Source organism: Botryllus schlosseri, chromosome 2 (genome assembly GCF_051294905.1).
Source record: "Botryllus schlosseri isolate E-star chromosome 2, Bs_hap1, whole genome shotgun sequence".
In the NCBI taxonomy this organism is placed as follows: domain Eukaryota; kingdom Metazoa; phylum Chordata; class Ascidiacea; order Stolidobranchia; family Styelidae; genus Botryllus; species Botryllus schlosseri.
This window is the reverse complement of record NC_137237.1, coordinates 32,615,036-32,622,583: the sequence shown is the minus strand read 5'-3', so window position 1 is coordinate 32,622,583 and position 7,548 is coordinate 32,615,036.

Here is a 7,548-nt window from a genome sequence, read left to right as displayed (position 1 = left end):
TTTACCAATTTTTCCGGATTTTACTCCGGTGTTGTAAGTCTGAAAATTTTGAAAAAGTGTTCGCTTTTCTGATTCCCATAATATGGTAACCCTACATAGCAGTCAAAATGTATGAATACCATCCACAAACAACGACAACAGTCGTACGCTTCGGCCAAGTCATATGTGAAAACTACGCTAAATTCCGGCAGTGCAATCAAGCGACACTTGGCAGTAGGCCTATAAATGAGGTTACATACCGGACCACGACTGACATCGATCTCGCTTTCCATGATATGCCGCCCCATTTCTTGTCGCTTTTTTTCTATACTATCTTCTTTACTTTTCATTCAGTGTCTTAAAAAGTTTGAGAACCACTGTTCTAAGGTAAATACTTTCTATAATATTTTTATGTTTAATTTCTGGCGCGACATCCCGATCTCAAGGCCCACGCAGTTTGAAAGGTTTTATCTGCTAAACATCACTGAAATCCTTAACGAGATTGACTCGGATCATGAGTGTGATGATTTCAAGATTGGCCACTTAAGTGTTGATTATTTCAGTGATGTGCTTATAAAAACGATTCGCCCGTGTCTTAGTTAGATTCGTTTTCTGTATGCGAAGAATTAGGGTATTTATATTTTATCTGCACAAGAAACGTGTTTAAAGCTAACATGGTTATGATCCTATCAGCATTGTGTGTCCTGGAACTGATCCAATAACGGAATTAGTAAATCTATGAACAGATCGTTGCTCAGAGATATAAATTTCAATCCTGTTCTAAGAATCGAGACAACTGACTTTCATCTCTATATTTTTGACAAATTGCATGGTTATTGAGGTCGACGAGCCTATGAAATCTCGCCACTGTTTCTGACGCGTGTACGCATCAAAGCAATGTTTGGATTGTTTTAAATAAGCATCTATATTATCTCCTTGTCCTCACTATATAGGCCTAATCAAATACTTGCGTTTTGGTTTATAATCCTAATTTTATATAGTGCGACCCGCGAATGGATTTAGCTGTTGAATGCGGCCCGCGAGCTCAAAAGTTTGCTCACTCCTGGCCTAGGCCAAGGTGGTTGTATGATTCCATAGACTACTCCAAGTCGCTTCGACATCTTCCTATCTTTTCATTGTATCGCATTTTTGTGGTGTATTGAACTGATAAAAATTGCTAAACCATTGATGATGATGAATCACGTACTAATACCGATACTATTACCAAGAACAAGAATAGACAGTACCTAGAATAGGGTTACCATATTTTTGTTTCACAAATTCCGGACGCTCTTCAGCCCCCACTAGCGGATTTCAAAATGAGCTGTGAGCGCATTGTCGATCAATATGACGTCACACCAGCAACGCTTTGTCTATCGACTAGAGGTGGTCGCGGTCCGATTCAGGAGTATGTGGTTGTGTATTGTATGTTGTAACCTGGGCCGTAGCCACATATTGCAGCCCCATCCCACCCAAATAAACACTGGTCTTGGGCCCATCGTAGGGTATTCGATGCAACTTCTGGGGGTTTAATATATGCATCTGTCCGTTATATGATTTGAATGAATTGTGTCAATAATATTGGCTCTTCCATATATTACTGTATAATTTTAATGTTCTCTCCGTCCACATAATCAGAGTCAACGGTAGAATAGAGCTGATGTAGGATGACGACTTCGAAAATGCAAGGGGCGTAATTGTACATCGTTAAGTCATGTTCATGTCACGCCGATAAGATTATTTATCAGCCTAATGCGGGTGTGCACTTCACCACTGAGCTATATAAACACCGCATATCCGGTGTTTTCCAACCTTTTATGGTCGCGAATCCATTTCCAATTTGATAATGTGCCGTGGCCCAGCTCAAAATTTGACGAGTTAATTACTAATTAAAGGTCGCCACATTTGCCCAGACCTACTCACAGCCAATTTTGGAAGCTAATTACGTTCAACATCTTCGCGAACCCCAGAATAAAGGCAAACTACCCCCAGGTTTAGAACCAACATCTTTGAATAAAGCATCCAAACGACCTAAAACGACGACTCTATGAATACCGCTATCTTGTAATTAGGATTACAATTAGACTTCTTTTTGTAAATGAATGTTATTTTTTATTTATTTTTTGATCGCAGTCTTTGCGAGGGCGCTAGTCTCCATCTTAAAACCAATATATATAATACTAAATCGCGCGCAGCGCGAAGAAAAATTTCATGTAGCAAAAATCTGCCAAAAAATAGTCTTGTTTAGGTTGATTTACGAAAAAAAAAGATATGAGCTTACTTCAAGCCTTCAAAATTCCGGACATTTAGGCATATTTTAGAAATTCCTCCCGGACGCAGTTTCAACAGTGAAATTCCGGACATGTCCGGGAAATTCCGGACGTATGGCAACCAACCTAGAACGGACATAACCGAGAAAGACACGGCCGAGAATGGACATTAGGCTACCGCGAGAACGAGATCTGCGTGCCATTCTCCTAAACTTGAGCTAATAAGCTACAAATTTCAAGTTGTTAGGCTATATATCTATTCGCGATCAGTGACGCCAAGATTGATTTATTATTTCGTTTCAGAAGCTTGATTTTGAATAGTGATAATTAGGCAAGTTTTTGTTGCAGTCAAATCCGTGTAAAGTTGCACTTATTTTTAATAAAAGTTGCAGTAAAAAGCAGGAATTTCTAGAACTTCGTTCTACAAATCTCTGGTGAAATGTTCCATTTATTTTTCACAAAAGTTGCACTAAAAAGGTACATTTATGGAGAAGATCCTTGAAATTATTAAGGTATGATAGATACTCGAATCGATCCCCATCCAAGGCACTGTAGCAAAACTCAGTGTTGGCGACTTCGACAAAATCAATAGCATGAAAAAATTGACCCAGTGGAGATATAATTTTCGGCGGTATGGCCTGAATGTACGCGACAAACCAGAAAGGTCCTCAAATTTAAACGTATAGTGAAATAATCAAGCGATCTTTTACATATAGTACCAAATATTTCCAGTAAAAAGTTGGTTGCATGAAAAATCGAAAAAGCCCCAGAAAGTGGCTTGAAAAAATTGAGAAAAGTTGCATTAAGTTGCAATATAAGATTCCTCCAAACAGCTTAAAACAATACATATAGTCTACTACATATTTCGGAAGCTGTAAAAAAAGTTGCAAAAGTTGCAAAAACTTGTCCTAGTGATAATCATATTATAAGGCAGAATCTGTTGTATCGTGATAAATTAGAACATGATTCCGTTTTCTTGGAAGCATACTTTTTCATGCTACTGACCTTTCATATTGCTCCACTAGAACTAGACCTATGCTCACTTTTTAAAATTAGCTACAGAACTAGAACTAATTGATCGTAGCACTGGGCCATGAGCTTTCCAACCTGTGGGTCGCGGCTAGGGTTGCATTTAAAACAAAATTATATTTTTTCAATAAAAAAAAAACATGTTTAAAACAAAGCCCTTGTTTAAAACATGTTTTTTATTGTTTTTTAAAGTCATGACGACACGAATATTCAATTGTGACGTCATAGTGGATTGGCATTGACAAGTGAGAAAATAGGGTAAATATAGCTCTTTTGACGAGATATCTACGTATAGCCTACTGTAGCTGTTGAACAGACTATTTTGCGGGCTTCATGGAACAGTTGCAACCGTCCCACGTCGGTTATATCGGGTGGTAATCGTCGGCTCATACAACATATATGTTTTTGGAAAGTATTTACACAATTATGGCATAATTATACAACTTAAAAAAACACCATTTAGTTTTTTTTAAAAAGGCGTTTGTTCAAAACACTGTTTAAAACATGTTTTAAACAAAGTGTTTTAGACAACCATTTGTTTCATTAGCAACCCTAGTCGCGCCCCACCTATAAGTGCGTCGGGAAGTTATTTCATTTATGATGATCACGAACAATTTCTAAATGTTGCAGTTTTTATATTCAATTTGCCAAATATGCCAAACTACTTTTTTCTCACGATTATAGACGGGCAAATATCCGTTCTCGTCTAAATTAAATTGTTTTTGTACCCATAACCTTGTGCAACGTTCCCGCGCACACGATAAGCCAGATATGTATGTCGGTGATTTTGATTGGATCGCGGAAATGGTTACTGTGATTTTGTTTATGCCCTACTATTGGAAACCAGAACTAGAAGTTCTAGATATCCCTGTTGGAAACATAGTCATTCATTCCCCGAACGGCTTCGCAATTTTTGCTTGAAAAATACGACCCAGACCGATTATTATCAGTAAACTATTTGCCGCGTCGCAAGGTATACTCGGGAGTCCGAGACCCATTTGTTGTGGCTGTTTGTGGTATTCATGGAGTTTGTCGACTATCATGGTCATTTACACCAGGCCGCGGATTCCTTATTTTTGATTCCGTATCTGTCGACTTGTAGCACGGCCCACTACCTATTACGCGGATGAGATGGCGAGGAGGAGCCCGGATAAACATCAACACTTAAGGGGATTAGCAAGTCAAAAACCTAACTTATTGCGGATGGCTACCCCCATCCTCATGCAATTTTCACAGTGGCTAGATATCGCTATGCTATATACAAAAAAAAAATCAATAGGGTTGGTGCTGCTATAGAGACTGTAGGTAGTGCTACTCCGCAGATTGTGGATTTGAAGGAGAAAAAATGCACCGACACGGGAATGCAAAATCTCAAAATTTTGACGCTCTTTTTCTTATCGAACACCTTCGTTAGGAAGTACTACTAGGACAGTGCTGTGCCATGCTAGAATTTGAAGGATTATGTGCTACCCATCTCGGAGAAATTTCATTTCGAAAATGAAAAATACACAAATTTGTCATAAATTTTCTGTAAGTTTGCTGTGGAGTTTGGAAACTGTCGGCATAGTAGACTTATGAAAAAAAACTTTTATCATAGCACATGTCTGAATGTCAGCTTTCCAAAAAACCGCGAGTGAATCATTTAGGACAGATATTCCATACAAATTTTTGGTTTACCGTGATGCGACATAACAAAATGTTATAATTGAGAAAAACACTAGCTGAGATTTCCAAAGTAAAAAGCCAATAAACATGTGTAGTGTTACCGATGTTGTAATGATTAGAATGGTACCAGAATGCTTGAATGACAACAAATAACAATCTAACAATTTGTACCCGAAAATAATATAGTTATTTTCTAACATTCACACCATATATTTTATAGAGTTGTCGGACGAAACGTGTGATCTTTTTGTTGGATATTGGGATAAAAAAGACCCCCCAATATCAGAGGAAAGAGGGTGCATAATAAAATTGAAAATTTGCACTTTTTAGTTATTATTTGGGCGAAATAAAGCCATGAGGTGACAACAAAGATACATTGTTAATATTTCCAACCATCAATTTTTTTGATTTTTTTACAACTTTTTGACTTGCTAGCAGGGCTTTGGAACCAGGGCTTTGGAGCCGGAGCCGGAGCCCGGAGCCGGAGCCCCGGAGCCGTGCATTTTTACCGGAGCTGGAGCCGGAGCCGGAGCTCTACATAAAATTCAGCCGGAGCCGGAGCCGGAGCTGGAGCCAGTTATATGAGGGGTAGCTCCGGCTCCGACGTGTTTCATAAGTTGCTATTATATATGAAACAACCATATCTGCTGAGTTCACATAATTCAACAGCATGCCTTCGTGAAATTAAGAATCTTTTCCTCTTTGGCGCTACCTTTTCCGACTAAACATGTTCCTGTGGATTTAACAGCAGAGCAGTCGTATGTACATTGTACAATGTTCAATTTTCATACATGAATGCCGAACCTCGGTATGCGAAATATGCCTGTGAATAGTTTGGGTATTCGGCATACCCGCAATTTCGTCATCAGCACAACCTTGTTGGCAATTGTATACGGTTCGAAAATAATGATCACTATGTATTTTCGTTGCACATGTCGATATGACGGGCACGAGCCGAGAAATTCCATCTCATCGTTGCTATGAATCGGATGAGCAAATACTCGTTTTATCGTGACCGGCTTGCCGAGCATTAAATTTGGTAAAACGGGTATCAATCGAAAGCTGACTCTGCACTGATTACGAAAATATAAATTTTATTCCGCTCGCGGCCCTGGATCCCCCACAATCAGCCTCGAATTTTTCATTGTTATGGAGATTGGCATTGGGACGCAACAATGCTGTCTGGCTCTTTTGCTCTTGAGCTATTCTGTCGTTTCGCCAGACAGCATTGTTGGGTCCCAATGCCAATCCCAAATTTAATGCTCGGCAAGCCGGTCAAAACTGACCGTCAAATTGCCTGTAACCAAATGGAAATTGTGACGTGAATCAATTTCACTGAGGCGTGAGATTTGCTCGTGTCGACACCATATAGGACACTATGGTCAAACCATTGGCCATTTGGTACAAATCGAATTTCTATTGATCACGTCGTTATATCCGCCCATATTGCTCTTACTACAGTTACAGTTGAATAATAATCGCATATTTAAAGATTGAATTGAGCTATATGGCTTAATGTTAACGAGTACAGGGCCAGTGTCAAAACGCCGCATCAGAATTGTAATGTGTACACATCAATGGCACGGAGCCAAGTGCGTTCTAGTGCAACTGATGTTATCGACAATTGACAAGTATTCATTATGTCGTCACAAGCTGGCACGGCGGCACCTATGTCTTCGTTACTGCATCCGATGTTACTGACGGCTTACAGACTCTAGATTACTATAGATGACTATCCTACGGGTAAATTAGCAATCTATGTAGACCAGAGGTGGCCAACCTTTTCGGCTAAAGGGCCGCATGAAGTAGACGAACGAGTGCGTTGCCCACTAGCCGCGCCAGGCGCGTATAATTTTCAAAGTTAACATTATTATTACTTGGGTATATTGCTGGTCGACTGTATACCGCCCGCTGGGCTCAGTTTGCAAGGACAGGGCTATTCGGCATCTGGACATATCGGTATCGAAGATTTCCGCTAATATACGACAATCATTTTGTGCCTACATTTCATCGTCGACGATCTTTCTGCGAGCGCAAACGCGAAAATACTTTCTCCCCTAATTGCGAATAATCTATAGTTAGACTCAATCGGCTAAATCAGGCGTTTTTTCATTTTCAGGTGGGGGTAGGCTACAAAGAATGAAATCGTGGGACAATTAAACACGCGAAGCGTGAAGAAAAATTTTACTACTTTTTTAGTTTATTGAAATGTACGACGATTTACTAAAATGTGACTGGACCCTGGATCTGCCAATGCGTCGGAACTGATATTTTAGTGATCAACATCCCAAGTGTCGCGGCCAGACTAATCATATTTTTGGTTGGCCTTGCAAGTTCACAATCTGAGCAATTCAATTTCGATAATATAATGGGAAATTGGCTCGCGGGCGACCAAAAACCTTCTCGTAGGTCACATATGGCCCGCAGGCAGCGGGTTACCCACCCCTGATATAGACAGACACCTTCGATAGTTTTCAAGGCCGGAGCCGGAGCTGGAGCCGAAGCAGTGGTAATAATGCGGCTCCGGAGCTGGAGCCGGAGCTAATGTATGATAGAAAAAAGCTCCGGAGCCGGAGCTGGAGCAATGCAAATTTACGGCTGCTCC